The following is a 21,518-nucleotide window of genomic DNA, read 5'->3' as shown; positions in this document are numbered from 1 at the left end:
TTAAAAGATGCATTGTTAACAAAATAAAAAGATGCATTGCTAACAAAATTAAAAGATGCATTGCTAACAAAATAAAAAGATGCATTGCTAACAAAATTAAAAGATGCATTGCTAACAAAATTAAAAGATGCATTGCTAACAAAATTAAAAGATGCATTGCTAACAAAATTAAAAGATGTATTGCTAACAAAATTTAAAGATGTATTGCTAACAAAATTAAAAGATGTATTGCTAACAAAATAAAAAGATGCATTGCTAACAAAATTAAAAGATGCATTGCTAACAAAATTAAAAGATGCATTGCTAACAAAATTAAAAGATGCATTGCTAACAAAATTAAAAGATGCATTGCTAACAAAATTAAAAGATGCATTGCTAACAAAATTAAAAGATGCATTGCTAACAAAATTAAAAGATGTATTGCTAACAAAATTTAAAGATGTATTGCTAACAAAATTTAAAGATGTATTGCTAGCAAAATTAAAAGATGTATTGCTAACAAAATTAGAAGATGTATTGCTAACAAAATTAAAAGATGTATTGCTAACAAAATTAAAAGATTGCTAACTAATAAGAATATTTGATAAACATGATAAAAGCATTTGTTTTTGTTAAATCAGAAATAGTTTCTGCAGATTAATTAGTTCTGTATGAAAACATAGATGGGTGAAAACAATTCTATTGAGATCAACAATATTAAATGATGTATTAAATTTACAAATCAAGGAGTTACTATTAATGAGGAGGTAGTAATTATGTGTCGTTGAGCTCCTTTTAATAGCATTCCTATTTCAAATTTTTGTCATTAGTTATATGCAAGAATAGATAATCCTGCTTCAAAATTTTTCTTGGCAAGCCAGATAATTTTTAATGTACGAAGAGTTATCTATTTTTAAACAGATTTCTAGATAGATTTTATTCACCTAAAAACAAAAAAAAACAAAAAAAACAAAGAGAAAACGAAAAATAAAACAGAAAAATAAGTGGAATCTTAAGTTTCAAGCTGTTCATATATATTGCCTGGTATGCTATTTCAGAAATGCTGTTAGCATTCTAAAGTCTTTTTCGGTTCATATTAAAAATAATAGAATAAAAATAAACTCCCCTTCCCACACAAAAAAAAATTAAAACATTTTCATCAGATCAAAGAAGTTGTCTACTAAAAATAAAGCATTCATTTTGTGGTTCATGTCATCTGTTTTCTTTTTTGTTTTTTTACATACGTTGACGAGAAAAAAAACTTACCATTTAATATATTTCATTTTTCATCTTTCCAGATTGTACTAAAATTTAAAAGAAAAAATATATACCAATTACAACTATGAATTGTGAGAAATTAACCTATAGAATTAATTATAAAAAGTTACACTAATAAACAAAAAATCATGTGAAGTTATCATGAGGAGGAGGAGGAGTGTAGGCCCACATCCACTCCTGTGCCACTCTAGGTGTGTCAGAAATTTTGTGAAAAATAGTGAATAATTCCACCCCGTCTTTCTAAGCTTATAACTCCTAGAAAAATGTAATTCAAGCCCTAATTTTTTTTTTCAATTAAAGAACAAAGACCAAGGTTTCGTTAAAAAAAAACAACAAAAAACAAACAATGTGTTTTTTTTTAAAAAAAGGTTTTAAACTTCGGACTTTACAGATAAATTTCTAAAAGACACTACTTTTTTTTGTTTTAAATTTGAATATATTATTTATTGACCTTTTCTCTTCAATTTGTGATATATAACACTTTGGTGAGTAAATTAATTATTTACTTTTTAATAAACATTTCAAAATGGGAGGCATGAATTATTCGACCCCCTGTCTTTCCAAGCTTATAACTACTCGAAAAATGTAATTCAAGCCCTAATTTGTTTTTCAATTAAAGGAGCAAGGACCAAGGTTTCATTAAATAAAAAACAAAAGCAAAAACAAACAACGTGGTTAAAAAAAAAAGGTTTTAAACTTCGAACTTTACATGTAAATTTCTAAAAAAACACTACTTTTTTTTGTTTTAAATTTGAATATATTATTTATTGACCTTTTCTCTTCAATTTATGATATATAAAACTTTGGTGAGTAAATTAATTATGTACTTTTTAATAGACACTTGAAAATGGGGGGGGCGTGAATTTAAAAAAAACGTTTGTCTAAAATATTATATTCGGTTTCTTGGAAAGAGCATAAAATTTCATATTGACCCTGAAAATATCGTAAAAATAGAATCAATAGAAAACTTTGGATAGATTTTTAAAATTGAAAAATATTGAGTTCGTAAAATTCATTACTGTTTTTAAAAAAAAAAAAAAAAAATATTTCTATTACTTTTAAAACAACTTTAATAGTTTATTTTGGAAGTATAATCCATAAAGAAAATAAACAACCCACTTTTAAAAGAGAAATTACGAGTTTTTTATATTTTATCCGCAGTTTCGTGTTAGGGGTGTCAAAAATTCCTACGAAAATTCTGATACACCTAGTGCCACTCCTGCAGAGACTCAGCCTTAATGTGCAAATAATTTTGCTTTTTTCAATTTTAATATGTATATTAAAAAACATTGAAAATGTGAATAACAGTATTTAAAAAAACAAATCAGTAAAATTACATTTGGACAGCAATAAATCAAGCTGTAACTTTCTTTACAGAAAAAAAGGAACAATTTTAGTAATTTGAAGAAAAACAACAAAAAGATTGTCATGGCGTTATTATAATGTCAAGGAAATTAATTTTTTTTTTTTTTTTTTTCTTTTATAAGGAAGTCACCACTTATCAAGGCCCGGAGGCCACTCGAAGATAAGGGTTGTTGTGTATACAGTAATCAACGGGATAATATTGTAGTAATCGTTAATAATGGAGATTTGATAAAGTGTCTTACTTAAGGGGGCGGTTCATCAGGAATTTGTTTATGTTGAACTTGAATACATCCAAGTTGTAGTCAGGTGGGAAACAGGCAAATGCAACAGACTTCCACAGGCGTGCACTTCTAAGAAAGAAGTTTTATTCATGGAATCTATGTTTTGATTTAGGCACAGATAAAGAGTGGGGAAAATTATTGACTGTGGTTTCAGCTAGACGGGTGTTTTTCGTGAAAGATTGACGAGGGGGACTAGACATTGGAGTTCAGACGAATACTTGCCATGGAAATAACGACAAAATAATGACAGGCTCGCAACATTTCTTCTGTGGGAGAGAGGTTGCAGGGAAGAGAAAAGCCATCCCCCACCAAGCCATGAAGTCTATTTTGTATTTTGTCAAGGCAGGATAGGCTGTTTTTTGCAGCTCCTGCCCAGATGTGGCAACAGTATTCCATCCTTGGACGTACGTGGCTTTTATATAGATAGAGAATTGCATCAGCAGTGAGATATCTACTGGAGCAGTAGAAGGATCCTACCATTTTTCCAGCGACCTTGGCAACAGATTTGATGTACATGTTCCATTTCAGACCAGGAGTAAAGGTCAATCCCAGAAGCTTGTCAAAACATGGATCCTCCCCAAGATGAGAGCCATCCATTTCAATTGATGCCAGATGGGGATCAGAGCGTTGATAATGTAAAGATAGAAGCTTGGTTTTAGATGCATTAAAAGTAACTAGCCACCTCTTCCCCCACTGTACCACGTGCTAAAGATCAGAGGAGAGAGAATCAGAGAGAACTTTGTTATTTACGGCCTTTGATGTGTTGCCATGTCATGTTTTGGTTGGCTGTTTTTGTTTTACGGCATATCAACCCTTTTCAAGTTATTTAATGCCGAATCCAAAGATTTTGAAGAAAAAATTTTTTTAATAGAATATATTTGTTGTCTTCAAGTCGGTTTCTATTTACTCCATAGTTGGGACCCTAATAGGTACTACCACTCCAGGTCAGAGTGGACCTGGGAGCAATGGCAATTAAAGGGTGGCTCCACACTCCCCAAAGCCTGCAAGCTGGGGCCTCACCACTGGATATAGTTTAAGGTCATATCCAGGACCATGTCATATTTTATTAATTAGCCAAGAATCAACAAGAAGGTTATTTTATATCTTTTCAAGTCAAGTGATTCAATTTCGTATATGCATAAAAATTAAAATGAATTCTCCTTTAAAAACTAGTTCATATAATAAAATGAACAAACAAAAGGTGCAATACTGATTGGGGTGGGGAGGAGGGAACACTTATTTATCTTTCTCATGACATATGTAATGGTTGTCATCAGCACCATCATATTTTTAGTTATGTTTGTAAAGTACAGTATTTATTTAGCAACTTTTAAAGGAACGCATCTATTTTTAAAAGAAAATGTAAACACCACTACAAATTAAATGCTTAAAATTAAAAATAAAAAGCAATTTTTTAAATCAAGGATTTGTGTGTATGTAGAGGGGGGGGGGGGGTATTATCCAAATGCTTTATTCAAAAAGAATTTCACGTAAGGAATACTGGCTAATTGAACTTGAGCTTTTTGAATATTTTACACAATTTTAAATGATTTTTATGTTTTCAAATCTCTTGTTTTCAAAATGTGTGTGTGTGTATATATATATATATATATAAACTTTTTTTTTTTTTTTTTTTTTTTACTCTGACATTGATATTAAAAGTCTTTTTCTATTTAAAATTATTAAAACAAACTTTTTAATATACTCAGTCATGGATATGCGAGCGACTACATAAAAGTTAACTAATTTCTTTCAAAAACGAACGTTCATTAATCATTTTTATGACTTCTTATTAGATGATTGGTTTCATTTCACTTTTTTCTAAATTCTTCACAATTGCATATAATTTAAGATGAAAATGTTATAGCACACAAATATATATATATATATATATAATTCTTTGAGGGGTACAAAATTTATATAACGCAATCATGAAAGGAAGACTTAAATTGATGATTAAAAACGTTTAAAATAAAGTTAACGAAATGAAGAAAAGAGAAGAAAAAAATGGTGGAGACAACTGACCGGTTTCGCCCTCGCTTTATCAAAGTTGCATCGAGCGATTTGTTTTACCGAAAAAAAAAAAAAAAAAAAAAAAAAAAAAAACACGAATGGGAATTGAAAATATGTACAAATAAAATCATGTTGCAAAAAAAAAAAAAAAAAAAAAAAAAAAAAAAAAAAAAATGAAATGCAGCAATGTTATATTACTGAATATCAATATTCAGAGAGGAGTTTTGTAGAGAATTGTTGCACACACACACACCAGCTATATATATATATATATATATATATATATATATATATATATATATATATATATACACACAAGTGACCTTGCCGGTGTGCGTGTGTGCAATAATTCTCTACAAAACTCCTCTCTGAATATTTGGTTGAGAGAGTTAAAATTTGATATATAGGGTATTTAGACCCATAGCACACTTTCGATTTGATTTTTAACCAGCAAAATTTGCTGCTGAATCAAAATTGAAAACAATACAGTTGATCTTGGCAGGGTAAGTTGAATAAAACATTATCCCTGCAAAATTAAACATTCATAACTCAAGGTCGCTTAATTTTTAACCTTTTGTATCCATTTATCAGTTACTCAAATGCTAACAACGCTGGATACATAAATAACGACAAAGGCTGGAGTGCTAAACATTCTGGTTTCGATTCTAGCGAATGGTACCCAAGTCATATTTTTTTTATAACTTTTGAAATCCTTATTTATGTATTGAATAATAATCACTAAAGAATTGGTTCTATATTAATAAATAAGAAATCTGCATGAATTAAAAAATAATGCGTATTTTACAACCGACAACGTTGGGCAGCCTGCCAGTATATATCTTTGGCACCATAATTGACTTTATAATTATTCTGAATGTGAACAAACTTTTAGTATTTAACTTTATATCTCAAAAATATTTTTTATCTATTAATTTTAAAAAGGTTAGGTTTATTTAAAAAAAAAAAAAAAGAAAAAAAAAAGGTTATTAAGTTGACAAGAAGGTTCTTGCAGAATTTTTAATTTTGATTTCAAATGATGTATTTTCAAATAAGTTTTCATTATAATACCTTTACTTTATATATCAGTTAAAATAGCATTTTTCGCTGTAATAATGGATTTTAATTAGATTTTTTCAGTTATTTTTCATAAAAAATATAAACACTTTGAAAATTAAATGCTTACACACAAAAAAATGCATTCTTTAAATTGAAGAATGGGAAAGTTTAGTTATAAATGCATTTTTATTTATTCAAACAGTAAGTAAATGGGTAAAGAATTGTATTTATTTTGTAATGTTAAAAATGTAATTTGTATGTAAAAAATGTAATTTGTATGTAAAAAAATGTAATTTGTATGTAAAAAAATGTAATTTGTATGTAATAAATGTAATTTGTATGTAATGAATGTAATTTGTATGTAATGAATATAATTTGTATGTACAAAATGTAATTCGTATGTAAAAAATGTAATTCGTATGTGATAAATGTAATAAATGTAATTTATATGTGATAAGTGTAATTTATATGTAATAAATGTAATTCATATGTGATAAATGTAATTTATATGTGATGTAAAAAATGTAATTTATATGTAATAAATATAATTTATATGTAATGCAATAAATGTAATTTATATGTAATGCAATAAATGTAATTTATATGTAATGCAATAAATGTAATTTATATGTAATGCAATAAATGTAATTTATATGTAATGCAATAAATGTAATTTATATGTAATGCAATAAATATAATTTATATGTAATGCAATAAATATAATTTATATGTAATGCAATAAATATAATTTATATGTAATGCAATAAATATAATTTATATGTAATGCAATAAATATAATTTATATGTAATAAATTTAATTTATATGTAATGCAATAAATTTAATTTATATGTAATAAATTTAATTTATATGTAATGCAATAAATTTAATTTATATGTAATAAATTTAATTTATATGTAATGCAATAAATTTAATTTATATGTAATAAATTTAATTTATATGTAATAAATTTAATTTATATGTAATGCAATAAATGTAATTTATATGTAATGCAATAAATGTAATTTATATGTAATGCAATAAATGTAATTTATATGTAATGCAATAAATATAATTTATATGTAATGCAATAAATATAATTTATATGTAATGCAATAAATATAATTTATATGTAATAAATTTAATTTATATGTAATAAATTTAATTTATATGTAATGCAATAAATTTAATTTATATGTAATAAATTTAATTTATATGTAATGCAATAAATATAATTTATATGTAATAAATTTAATTTATATGTAATGCAATAAATTTAATTTATATGTAATAAATTTAATTTATATGTAATAAATTTAATTTATATGTAATGCAATAAATTTAATTTATATGTAATAAATTTAATTTATATGTAATGCAATAAATTTAATTTATATGTAATAAATTTAATTTATATGTAATGCAATAAATTTAATTTATATGTAATAAATTTAATTTATATGTAATAAATTTAATTTATATGTAATAAATTTAATTTATATGTAATGCAATAAATGTAATTTATATGTAATCAATATAATTTATATGTAATGCAATAAATGTAATTTATATGTAATGCAATAAATATAATTTATATGTAATGCAATAAATATATGCAAAATAAACGTACTGTATTAGTGGACTAAAGTTTGTAGAATATTTTTTTGTAATTCTCAAATTCCTTGATTTTGCAACTAAAAGTCAAAGAATTGTAATTCATGTTGTAATATTTCATTATTGTATTTGCATAGTTTTAAAAATGAAAGGTTTTGTAATAGCATAATGAAGTGTACTTAGTAATAATTGTCTGTATAATGCATTGTATGATAATTGTGTTCTAACAGTGTGAGAGTAAAATTATTGATAACTAGCGGGACCTGTGGAAATTCCACAGGAGACTCATTCATATGTAATATATTGATGTTGACATTCTGTAGGTGTTCAATGTAAATAGTGACGCTCTGATATTGTTGTAGCTCTTTTGTTAAAACTGCAAAAGCATTTATCTAAGTTAGCACGAATGCCAGGCAAAGCCTGGTCGTAAAGTACGATATATGATATTTTAATTCTTGCAGATTTCGTATATATTATTATAGAGTCAATGCTCTATCGATTTTTATATATTATAAAGTTGCGATTTCAAAAATAAAAAAAATATATCGATATGACTTTGGTGCATTAGCTTGAATTGAAACCAAAATAAAAACTTGTGAAAAAATTATATATATATATATATATATATATATATATATATATTGAGTTCCTTCAGTCGTAACCGAAACAAAAATTTGTGAAGAATTCTTGATAAAATTATTCATAAAAAAAAAATAGATGACTTAAATGCCATCAGCTATAATCGAAATCAAAACTTATGAAGAATTCTTTGTAAAATTATTTATGACAAGAAACAGAAGTACACAACAATTACATGACCCGGATGTAAGCGTGACACAGAAACTAACACACACGGTATCGTATAAATATATAGATTCTGTTGGTCTTAATTTAGTACATCTGTATTTTTTATAAGAAACATTGCTATACGAATAGTAAATAAACTTCTGCCGGTGAAATGAGATTGGAAGGACTTGGTAAATAGAAAGGAAAACTGTTTGTTATTGTCTGTGTAAGAATATGTTTTTGTCAGAGGCAGTTTATAATACTTTTTCTATGGGGATGAGATGTTTTGCAGAACACACTTTAAGTGCTGTAGGTGATGGGTGCAGAAGATTTGTTTCGAAAGTGTTCAGTCGTTTTCCTAATGGGACTGTAAGGGAAAGGGGAAAATCAAGATTATTATGTAGACATGGATTAAAACTTTTCCAGGCTTGAAAGAAAATCTGTTTTGGGTTCATAGCAAGTTGCATCACCCGAATTGTTTTTAACTAAATTAAAGATGGATGGTAGTTTTTGTTTTTCAAGGGAAATTCAATATAACTTTTAAAAACCTTTGGGAGTATAACTGCAAAATTGACGCACTTTTTTAAAAATAATTTTTCCTCATTAAAGATTCTGTTATGATCAAGATGAAGTTTTGCTGCTTCCTAATTTTTTTTTTTTTTTTTTTTTTTGCCAATAAGCTTTTGTTGTTTTTGTAATGCAACTCTTAGGGATATTACTGCGGTTAATGTCATTTTTTTTAATTGCCATACTCAATATCTTTTTAATACAATCCTTAATAAAATATGACCTTCACTAACTCCAACCCTAACCCCAGAATTTTAAACCATTAAAAAGATTATGAGGTGACAATATGAAAAATCAGATATGACCACTTAGTAGTAATAGCACAACACCAAACAGTTCTGGTTTTGTAAAAAATAAAAAAAGCGAAACATGTGGGGTCCCCCTCAACGAGTGAAAAATTTACTTCCACCATGACTAATGTTTGTGCAAAATTTTTAAAAAATTCAAGATGTGGTTATTGAGAAAAGTGCAAACAAAAATGAACGGATTAACGATTTGGGGTCAATTTTACACCTATAATGCCCCCTGGAGGGGGGGGGGCAACCAGATTTATCCCAGAAAATCCGTTCTGGCAAAAATTTACTTTTACTATGACTAATGTTTGTGCAAAATTTAAAAAAAGGCATGGTTATTGAGAAAAGTGTGAACAAAGAAATGGAAGTTAATTACTAGGTACAATCCCTCCATTTATTAAAAAGCAAATATTTGTATCTTCTTTTCACTTTTTCCCCATCTTCTTATGATGAATTAGAATTCGATATGTAAATTTAAAAGGACGGCAGGTGGATGATAAGCGATTTTGATTAGTCTAATTCTGTACTTAATCCTGAAGATTAAACCCTAATTTTGGCAGAAATAATCTCCATTAAACCCCCATCAACCCAAATTAAGTCATTTTGTTTTGATTGATCCGGCAGCAAGGCTACAAGGTTTTGTTTTTAGGAATTAATCAAAAATTTAAATTAGAAAATATCTTTCTGAAAAGCTCATATAACGTGAATGATTATAAAACTATGTCTAACAAAACACAGCAAACCTACTTTTCAAACAGAATTTGAAAAAGATTCAAATTAAACAGCAATATCTTTTACATTTTTTTTTAAAACTCTTTTTCACCTCAAACAAGATATATTGCCACTTGGATTGTAAGGGGCTACTATTTGGGATCATGTATCACATGCGACTGTGTTAAGTTGAGCAGCAAGATGTTTGTTCACATTACATTTAAACTCCTGCACATTAAAGTACTTGCAGGGCTCTACGGACAAACTTATCTTTTGTTGACCTTTCACAACTAAATATTTTCGTTTACTAGCCAAATGCAAAAGTTACTAGCCAAACCCACATGATTTTTAGAATATGACATCTTAGTTCTGTGACGAGTATGTACATCATAAAGATTTTTCTGGGTTTTTTTTTGTTGTTTTTTTTAAATAAGTGTAATTTTAAATATAAAACAAATTTTATGTTGATACTTGAAGGTATAAACATTCTAATTTCTTCAGATATTCTTTTAAACAGCCTTTGTTAACAAAAAAAGTTCTATTTAACTTATATTGTTTAAATAATTTAACTTTGTTCGTTTTATATAAAAATAAAAAGTTGAAAAGATATTTTTCATTCAGTAGTGAGCTTTAGAAGATTGTCATTGAAAGAAATACAATCGCCAAAAGATAAGCGTTTCATTATTTCTAGTCACCACTTTGAAAAATCACTTGCAAATGCGACTGTTTCTTTTTCTTTTTTTTTTTTACATAGGCGTCACCACTTATCAAGGCCGATAGGCCACTCAAGGATAAGGGTTAAAGAGTGTAGAGTAGTCAAAAGGACAATATAGTAATCGATAGTAATGGAAGTTCGGTAAATTTGTTAATTTAAGTGAAACGGCTCATCAGAAACTTGTTCACGTTGGACTTGAAGACAACCATATTATAGACAGCTGGAAAGCAGGAAAACGGAAGACAATTCCACAGGCGTGCAGTTCTAAGAAAGAAGCTTTGATCATGGAATCTATGTTTAGGTTTAGGTACAGATAAAGAGTGGGGAAAATTATTGATAATGTTTTCATCTAGTCTAGTGTTTCTTGTGAAAGTTTGGCAAGGGGGGACCATAGACTGAAGCTCAGTTGAACACTTTCCATGAAAATAACGATAAAGCAGAGACAAACTCGCAACATCTCTTCTGTGAGATAGAGGTTGCAGCGAAGAGAAAAGGACATCTCCCACCAGGCCACGAAGTCTATTTTGAACCCTATCAAGGCAGGACAAGTCTTTTCTAGCAGCTCCTGCCCATATGTGTTTCACTCGCCATGTAGAGCCCTGTTGTTAGGCAGGCACAGGGATGCAACATTGTGCTGATTGGACAGAGGTTGGAGCTTGGCTGATAATGCAGGACCTATTAGATTTGAGACTTTTTTTTTAGACCGAAAGAGTGAGAGACTAGTGGTGGTGCACCAGCTCACATGTGGCCACAAGATTCCACACATGAACGAATTGTGGCTTTGAAAAAATATAGGATGCTCTCTGGTGTGATTAATTTTTTTAGCATGGTAGAGGGAGCCTACCTTCTTTGCAGCAGCCTTGGCAATATCCTTAATGTATTTGTTCCAATTCATGTTGCCTGTAAATGTTAGGCCAAGAGGTTTGAATAATGGGTTCTCAGGTAGAGTGTTATTTGTTATGGCAATCATTGGTTGAGAGGTTTTTTTTTTTTTGTAGTTGTTAAAGGAAAGAAGCTTAGTTTTAGTAGCATTAAATGCTACTACCAATTTATGCCCCAATTTCACTATAGATTGAAGATCATTTTCTAGGTTTTCTGCCATTAACTTGGATATATGTACATTCGTTTTCCATCATGTCTATTATATAAAAGTGCTAATCATTGTTGCGGAATCCATAGCCAAAATGCTCGACTTTGACTCCTTAAATGCTATATATTACTAGCAATAATTACTTGATGCTGCACGAAAGTAGATCAAATGAAAATAGAATCTGATGATATAGTATGTTGAAATAATTTTCTTTAAATTAATTGTAGCTTCACTCAGGTATTATCAGTCGGTGTCTGTGTTTTTATGTTAACTAACCGGCTTTCTATTCCAACACCAGCCTCACTGACAAGAACTTTTTTTTTTTGCTAGTGCAAACCAGCATTACATACATGCTAAAATAAAGTGCTATTATGATAAATATACACCCCTCTCTTATCATTAAATAAACATAAAGCTTAATCACTACATAGTGAATAGTGCATAATAGTTAAAAATTGAGCTCAACACAAAGAATTGTAGGGGATGGTTATGTATATTCTAAAAAACACCATGAGAAATATGACTGAGGATATTTATTAATTCTAATCTGAAAATATACCTTTGGAAAGTCTTTTGTATTAGCCGTGTAATTGTTGATAAGTATAGTGACTAATGCAAAGTGGCTGACAGATGGTGTAATGTGAAAATCAGATTTCTTTTCCAATGTTCCGAGTTGAAGGAGGAGGGCTTAATATTAGGAGGAGGTAATCATTTCTATTCTCACACTGAAATTACTTTGAGAGAATAGCTGACAAGATAAAATATAAAAATCAATGAATGTGGATAAAACTAAATCTTTTATTCTGGAAGATCATACAACTATGTGACTAAAATGCATACGAAGTAGAATTCTATCGTTTGTATGTGGAGATATACCAGTCAAATCGGAAATTCGGACTTCATATACAAGATTCATGTAAAGCTTGCAAATAGCTGAAAATAATGAGACAAAACAAATTATTATAGCTTTTCTCTGGAAGACATTGCATGAATGCAAATGAATCCATGTAATGAAATCAAAAGATAGAAATACTTTTAAAAAAACATGAAATACAGATATAAAAATAGTATTTATAGCTGGGGTACCCGGCGTTGCCCGGGTGTTTGTAGGTGTGTGTGGTGTTAAATAAAAAAGAACCCCCGGGGGGGTAGGATCGAACCGGAAGCCCTGAGGAGAAGTTTGAAAATAAAATCGGCCAGCCAGAATGAGTTAGTGAAAGATGTTTGAATTTATTTAAGAACCAAATTGACAGGTGCGCAGCCAGAAGTCGTTGAGCGTTACGACGACGAAGGTTTGTTTGTTATAAGCGAAGTAAAAAACAGAAAACAACGTTAACACTTAAGTGGGAAAAAAAAAAACACAAAAAAAAACTCACATAAGGCAAACGAACAATGAAAACAGAAAAACGAACATGTAAAAAATAGCTTAAAAAATTTAAAAAATCGGTGGGTACCCGGGTGTTTTTGGGTGTCGCTAAGAATAAGCGAAGTAAAAAAAAAAAAAAGCAGAAAAACGAACATTACACAAAAAATGGTTTAAATAACACTGGTTCAATATTTAAATTAAAAAAAAAAAAAAAAAAAACATCTCACACCACGATTCGAACCCAAAACGTTTAGATAATGAACCAAGGCCTTAACCAACTGAGCTAACGCGACATACATGAAATTTGTTGGTTTTTCAACTATTTAAAGTAAATCAGGTCATGACGTCATCTGACGCATGCGTAGAATCGGTCATTGTCACGAGAGGACCGTTTTTGTTGACCCCCCCCCCTGTCGAAAATTGTCGATTTCGGATGAAAAAGTTAACGTTTTTGGCCAATTTTTCGATATTTTTCGAGCAAAGGATAGAGCTTCGATGTGATACCGAGTTTGTGAATTTTCGTCGCGTCTGTCGAAGGTTTTTAGCAGACATTCAAACATACATACATACATTTTCGCTTTTATATATATACTGGGGGGGGGGTACCCGGCGTTGCCCGGTTGTTTGTAGGTGTGTGTATATGGGGGGGTAATTAATAACCCTGCTTAAATATTATAAAAAAGACGATGTAAAAAAAAACAAAAAACAAAACGGAAAAAAATGGCATAAATAAACTTGTGTATGGGGGAGGGGTAAACTAAAGAATAAGCGAAGTAATAAAAAAAAAACGTTGCCCGGGTGTTTAAAGGTGTAAAAGAAAAAAAATAGTATTGGTCGGGAAGAGGGATTGAACCCGGAAAGCCTTGACAACGCGGAGGTGGAGACCAAGGCCAACAACTTAACCGTCTCGACCACGAGTGAGAGAAATTTATTAGCTGTTAAGTTAAGGCTTATAAAGCTAGTAAAAGAGATTCGATTGACAGGAAGACGCTAAATGAGGTCATAGCGGGATCGTTATTTTTAGTTTTCACTTGCCCCCAGATGATGGTGGGAAGGGGGAAAAGCCGAAAACACAACGTTTTAATTTCACTGCATTTATACTAAAATGCAGGACAAACAGGTGACAGAGCGAAATAGCGCAAATCTCATAAAAGTCGACGTAAATAAATCTAGAGACGACCCGCGTTCTCAAATCCTATATATTATGATATAGGACCTATATAAACAGTTTTAAGCGATAGTGACGACCCCGGGAGCGTGTGCGAAAGAAGCCTTTGCAAGACATACACGAAATGGCCACACACATTTTGCCTTTTATATATATATAGATATATAGACTAGACTAGTTGCCTGGCGTTTCCTGGATGTTTGGAGGTGTGTGTTGATCAAAATAAAAAAAAAAAGTTGTAGCAGGCAGGCTTGAACCCATGACACGATGACAGAAAAGTGAAAGTGTATATAAGGGTGTTGGTTGAGCAAAATAAAACAAAAAGAAAATTGCAAGCGCAAAAAAAAAAAAAATAGGAGTAAGAAGACTCGACCTTGTAATGCGCCGGTGGGAAAAAAAAAAAAATGGTCTTACCAATGTGCCTACCGTGGTTGTGACGTCACAGGTTGGCGAAGTAACACCTTTTATGCAACGTCGTGGAAGCAAGGATTGAATGACTTTCAAAAAATGTCAGCAAAAAAGAAAAAAAAAAAAAACGATCCTCCTTGTAGAAAATTGCCCATGTTTTTCGCCAATTTTTCGATATTTGTCGTCTGAAGGGCGACGCTTCAAAATGATACCAATCTCGTGAAAATCTGTCGAGTCTCTCAAAAGTTTTTGCGAGACTTACATACATTATTCATATATACATTTAAACAGACAGGTGAGATTTATATTATAGACTAGCGGGGGTACCCGGCATTAGCCGGGTGTTGGGGGGGGGGGGGGGAACAGAAAAGGAAAGGTTTTGATAAATAGGTGGGATCGAACCTGGACATTGATGTGAAGGTGGAACAGAAAGTGTGAAAAAACTGACAACTTACCCACGCGCCCACGAAGGGAGAGTTCAAATTTAACGATTAAAAAGTGAAATTGACAGGTGCATGATTTTAATGATCACGCCATAGAAGTCCTGCAGTGAACGTTTAATGTGGGGTAGTTATTTTGGTTTTGTTTCCCAACTTTTGTTTTCGCCAAAAAGTTGGGGGGGGGGACCAGCTCCCCATAAAGAGGAGAGTGTCCATATGAATAGCAATTGTCTGATATAACGAGTTTCCCCCACCTTTATCAAATGCCCATTGCTTTCTGAACATTCCCGGCATAAAGGCCGGGAGCTGCACCTTTGCTTCAGATCAGTTTCGCTTTTATACGAAACAGCTGAATGAACACATGAAAAGCTGAAATAGCAAACATTTGCCTTTTATATATATACTAGCGGGGGGTACCTGGCGATGCCCGGGTGTCTTGAGGTAAATCAAAACTCCGGGGTGTGGGGGTGTGGGGGTAAATAATAATAAAATAAAATAATAATAAAAAAATGTTTTGGTAGGTGAGTATTAGAATCGAACCCGTACCCTTGAGTTGGAAATTAATGTGTGAAAAAAAAAAACCGTGCGATGTTACCATTGGGCCATACAGTGTAGACGTGTTTTATCTAACTATAACTATAAAAACAGGCGTGCGTAATAAAAGTTAACTTTGCTGCTTCCATTTGACCTAATTAAGAAGGTCAAATAGAAGTCACGCAGTGTAAGCATCTGTTCCCGGCGCATTGCCGCGGACACGTTCATTTGGGTTTAGTTTCATTTTATTTATACTAAAAAGCCCAATCAACACGCGAGAAGCCAAAATAGCAATAATTTTGTAAAAATCGATGTAAATAAATCTATACGCTACGCGCTTTCCTAATTCCTAGATATTATGATATAGGACCTATATACACAGTTTTAAGCGATAGTAACGACCCCGGGAGCGCGTGTGAAAGAAGCCTTTTGAAGACATACACGAAATGATCACAGATTTTGCCTTTTATATATATATAGACTAGCGAGGGGTATCCGGCATTGCCCGGGTGTTTGGTGGTGTTAAATAAAAAAGAAACTGGTAGCATTGAACCCGAAGCCCTGAGGCGAAGTTTGAAAATAAAATCGGCTAGCTAGAATGAGTTACTTAAAGATGTTTGAATTTATTTAAGTAAGAACCAAATTGACAGGTGCACGCATGGAATTTGTCGAGCGTTACGACGACGGAAGCTATTCAGCAAATGAGGTCAATGACCAGGTTTGTTTGTTATAAACGAAGTAAAAAAAGAAAACAACGTTAAAACTTAAGCGGGGGGGGGGGGGATGTAATCAAAACATTGAAAAAAAAACACAAAAAAAACTAACGTAAGGCAAACGAATGATGAAAACAGAAAAACGAACACGTGAAAAATGGCTTAAATAAGCCTGTTTCGGTATTGAAATTAAAATTTAAAAAATCGGTGGGTACCCGGGTGTTTTTGGGTGTGTGGTGGATAAGCGAAGTAAAAAAAAAAAAAACCCAGAAAAACTAACGTTACGTGAAAAATGGCTTAAATAACACTGGTTCAATATTTAAATTTAAAAAATAAAAAAAAATTTTAAAAAGACATCTCACACCACGATTCAAACCCAACGAACCAACGCGCTAATCAACTGAGCTAACGTGACGTACATGAAATTTAGTCAGTTTTTCAACTATTTAAAGTAAATCAGGTCATGACATCTGACGCATGCGTAGAACCGGTCATCGTCATAAGAGGACCGTTTTTGTTGACCCTTCCGCCCTCCCCCAAAAAATATGAACGTTTTTGGCCAATTTTTCGAGTGAAGGATGGAGCTTCAATATGATACCGAGTTTGTGAATTTTTGTTGTGTCTGTCGAAAGTTTTTAGCGGACACACAAACACACATACATACACACATTTTCGCTTTTATATATATAGAAAGATAAGCTATATGCAAACACTGTCACTTACATCATCACCATAAAACAACATTTTAAATGGTTGTCATAAACGGAAAACTGTTACCTAATGTTATGTTATAATCATTTTAAGAATACGAACAGTCTAATATTAATACAACAGTTAGGCTGATGATGAAAAACGTTTGTATTAGCAACAAAAGCTGATTTTTGCTTCTTAAAACTCTCAAGAAATACAGAAAACTTTATTCAGAACATAAGCAGCTGAAAATGTGAAGGTGATCACCTTATTAAAATAGATCCATGTTAAAATTAAAAGCTCAAATAAGTGTTTGATTCGACAGAAACTGAAGTGAAATAAATTTTTATCTGAAGTAAACATTCGCAAGTTCGAATAAATTATTGATTTATTAAATTAATTGCTATCAATGACAAACTTTAAAAATACAAAATAATTTTAATTCATATTTGATTCTTCCGATTACTGTTCTCATCTTGAGTGTTATTTTCACAATGTTTCAGTCGATGAAATCTCCGACCTTCTTCAGGTGTATCCGTTTTGAACTTGCGTGGGAATCTGCAAGCTCTTGTTCCATCAGCTATGACTGGATAGAAAGTCCAAGTAATCCGCAACTATATACTAGTGTTGCCCACACTAAGAATTGAACCTTCAACCTACAGAAGAGTGTATCTGAACTTTACCAAGTATTTTATCCACTATGCTATGGGTCCTTGCAGACAAAGTTACATTGATTGAAATGTGTGAATAACACTCAAGAACAGAAATACAAATTATTAATACAAATTATTAATACAAATCATCCCAAAAATTTAGAAACAATATAATTTTATGTTTAATTTAAATTTTTAATGAACAAAATCTAAAAAATGTAATTTTTTTTAAAGAGATGAAAAATACGACCCAAACAAAAGATATCAAAATCTTTCATATTAAGTGGGGTGGCTGGAGGGGGGGGGGGATTTCATTTTATTTTCAGAGTTTACCATCAATAAGAATTAATCTGATAAATGATTATTTGATTCTGACTAGCCAATCTCACTCACTCACTCTTCCGGAATATTGTTATTTATAGCCAAACATGTATTTGCTGTAAAAGGAATCAATTTTATCAATTTGAACTGCATATTTATTAATTTGTACTTTTGCAGTTTTTTGGACGACTGTTTTTTTTTCCTGGAGTATAATTTTCACAATGTTTGTCGATATAACCTTCTTCATGTGTATCTGGATGAACTCAGGAATCTTTCTGTCAAATTTGGGAATCTGCACAACATTTCGAACAGAACCACTTTATTTAATACACAGATGGTAGCATGCTTTTATTCCTTCAGCCATGACTGGGTAGAAGTCCTAAGTAATTTGCAATTGTATTATGAGCGTCACCCACACTGAAGATTGAACCTTCAACTTCTAGAAGACCAAAAATTAAAATAACACTCAAAATGAGAACGGTAGTCGGAAGTATCTAAATAATATGAATAATCGATCTTCATTTTAAAAAATTCAACAACATAATATTTAAAGAATTATTGATTACAAAAGAAATTGAAAAAAAAAAATTATTTTAAGAAAAATTGAATAAGGAAGTTTTGTATGGATAATAGTGTTTGAAAATCAAAAAAGAATATTTTAAATCTACATTCTTATATAAAAGACACTTTGTGTGCATGTGAGTATTCCTTCTTCATAGGTTACGAAACAGATAAGCCTATCTTTTGCAAATTTCACAAAACAGGTAATTTATATGTCTGGCAGTGTTCTTAGATATGTTTTGTACAGAAATTAATCCGATAAGTATCAAAAATCAAAAACAAAATCCGATCTTAAAAATAGTTTTTCTCTCATAGATTAAAAAAAAAAAAAAAGGAAAATTTTTACAAGGAAATATTTTATATTACACCAGCCAAGGGCGATAATAAAACCTCAGCAAATCATTTCTTCTTCTTCAAAAAAAAAAAAAAAAAAACAGATTTGCCATCTGGAGATATAGCTCAGTGGTAGAGCATTCACGGATCGAATGGTCTCCTGTTCAATTCCGGGTGTATCTTACCATTTTATTTTAATTTTTTCTTTGAGTTCAATTTACGATAAAAGAGGAAGTATAATGTAAAACTGCTGCAAATCATTTCTTTGTTTGCATATTTTAAAACTAAATATTAATCAGAAGTGACTTTTCCAGGGCATTCATCCTCAAGCCCAAATATGAGTTGACATGATATTGTTAACAAACACAGACGAAATTTGATGAACGACATTATCATCATTATTGTTTTTTTTGTTTTTTTTTTGCAAATTAGTCCACAGGGCAAATTATTCTTCGTAATCTATTATATAAATCTGATCTGTCTGTATGTATGTATGTATGTATGTATGTATGTCTGCCTAAAATTTCCGACAGATGCGACAGATTTTCACGGGATTGGCATCATTTTGAAGCACGACCCTTCGGACGACAAATATTGAAAAATTAGCTCAAAACATTAATTCTTTCACCCTCAACTGGGCACTTTTCTACCAGGAGGGGGTCGCTTTTTTCACCGATATTTTCGAAAATCATGACTTTTTTTTTTATTGTCTTAGCCTTAATTTAAACCTACGTCAAAAATTTAATTTAAAGTGACATCACTTCTGGTTTGGAGATGGGCGCAACAGCAAAGATGTCACGTTTTACTTTCACATTCTTTTCCTCCTTCGCGGTATGTGTTCGAGCCTTCCTGTCTGCCTACTACCAGTTTTTTTTTTTCAACACACACCTCCAAACACCCCGGCAACGCCAGGCACCCCCGCTAGTATATAATAATCAATAGAGGATTGATTTTATAATATATATGCAATCTGCATAAATTAAAAGAAATTCCATCATTGGTAGCAATGAAAATTCCTTTACTCTGATAGTAAATCTACATTAGGTTTCACTTGTATTCTGCGATTTTATTTTTCCTACGATGTTAGCAATCATGATTGCTTATCTAGAAAGCAAGATTAAGAAATTCAGTTCAAACGAAACCAGGTTCAGCTGACCTTCAGCGTTCTTGTCAGCGATTAAAGTTGTTAGCATACCGATGGAAAGAAAGTGTCACTGTACTTATTAGTGTTTAATAGATATGTGTGGCTGATGTACAGACAGACAAATGGTTAGCAGGATTGAAAGATAGGAGGAAAAGTAAATGAGAGAGGAGGGGGGGAGCGAGAGGGATTGAGAGGGAAGAGAAGAGGGAAAGTGAGACTGGAAATTAGGGAGATATAAGGACGGGCGAGAGCGGAGAGGAAGATATACTGAGCAGAAAAAGACTAATTTTATCTTTTTATCTTTTTTCAATGCAAATTCCCTTTGAAAATAAATGAATTATTATAGGAAAAAAGGTTCACTATATTTTTTTTCTTTAAGAATATATTTAATAAAAGAACTTTAAATTGATTTTATTTGCAAATAAAAAAAATGTTGATTGGTTTTTAGTATATTTAATTTAGACATAAAGCCTTTGAAAAAATAAAAATATGGAGCAATTTTTCTAGATTTTGTTCGTTTGTATCAAGTTACAACATCGACAAAGCTTAAACAAGGACAAAACTCAAAGAAAATCAAATTGCCTCCTCCCATTTGCATTTACTAACATCGGTGGGTCTAGAACTAATTTAAATGATATTAAAGCATTTCTCCTAACAAACACCCCGGATATCTTAGCACTAAGTGAGACTAACCTACACTCCTCCATCCCCTCTAACTACTTTAACATGCTTGGATACTTCCCACTCTGCCGTAAGGACTCTGACAGACATATGCACGGGCTTGGAGTCTATATTCGAAACACCCTCTCTTGAATAAGGAAGTTTTGTATGGATAATAGTGTTTGAAAATCAAAAAAGAATATTTTAAATCTACATTCTTATATAAAAGACACTTTGTGTGCATGTGAGTATTCCTTCTTCATAGGTTACAAAACAGATAAGCCTATCTTTTGCAAATTTCACAAAACAGGTAAAAATTTTTGAATGTAGAATGTAGATCGTAAATTATTCAGTTATTGTAAATAGATAAATAAATAAATACAATTCAGTAATTTAAATAAATATTAATTTATTTACCCGACTGTAGATCGTAAATTATGAGAAATTTACGATCTACATTCAGATAAATAAATTAACATTTAAACTACTGAATTGTATTTATTTATTTATCTATTTACAATAACTGAATAATTCCTGAATTGACAAGCCTTCAAATACACCTTTTATCCGATAAACAATGTTTCAAGAAAACTACAACATACTTTTTACTGAAAAAACTATTTTCACCAAAAATACTAATTTTCTGTTCACGAGATCAAATATGAATAGAATTATGCATCATAATAAAGTGAAAACAATCACTGAATTAGAAAACAAATTGTGAATTAATGACATGTCCTTTTGCAATGCATCATGCAAATTAGATAACCATGTCGATCAC

The 21,518-nt window shown here is 30.9% G+C and overlaps 1 protein-coding gene across 3 annotated transcripts in view; it reads right to left on the bottom strand.

Annotated features, from left to right (window-relative positions):
* Window positions 1–21,518, bottom strand: part of LOC145295828 (TPR repeat-containing protein DDB_G0287407-like) — a 290,573-nt gene that overhangs the window by 178,814 nt on the left and 90,241 nt on the right. For 2 of the 3 annotated variants that reach the window (XM_080141533.1, XM_080141535.1), the window contains one exon: window positions 1,246–1,283. The exons of the other annotated variant lie outside the window; for it this stretch is intronic. The gene's annotated coding sequence lies outside the window, so the exon portion shown is untranslated. The remainder of the gene's footprint in view (window positions 1–1,245; window positions 1,284–21,518) is intronic. 3 annotated transcript variants of the gene reach the window in all.

The sequence above is a fragment of the Euprymna scolopes genome, chromosome 16 (genome assembly GCF_053919585.1).
Source record: "Euprymna scolopes isolate OS-2025 chromosome 16, ASM5391958v1, whole genome shotgun sequence".
Classification (NCBI taxonomy): domain Eukaryota; kingdom Metazoa; phylum Mollusca; class Cephalopoda; order Sepiida; family Sepiolidae; genus Euprymna; species Euprymna scolopes.
This window is presented reverse-complemented; position numbering and strand designations above follow the sequence as displayed.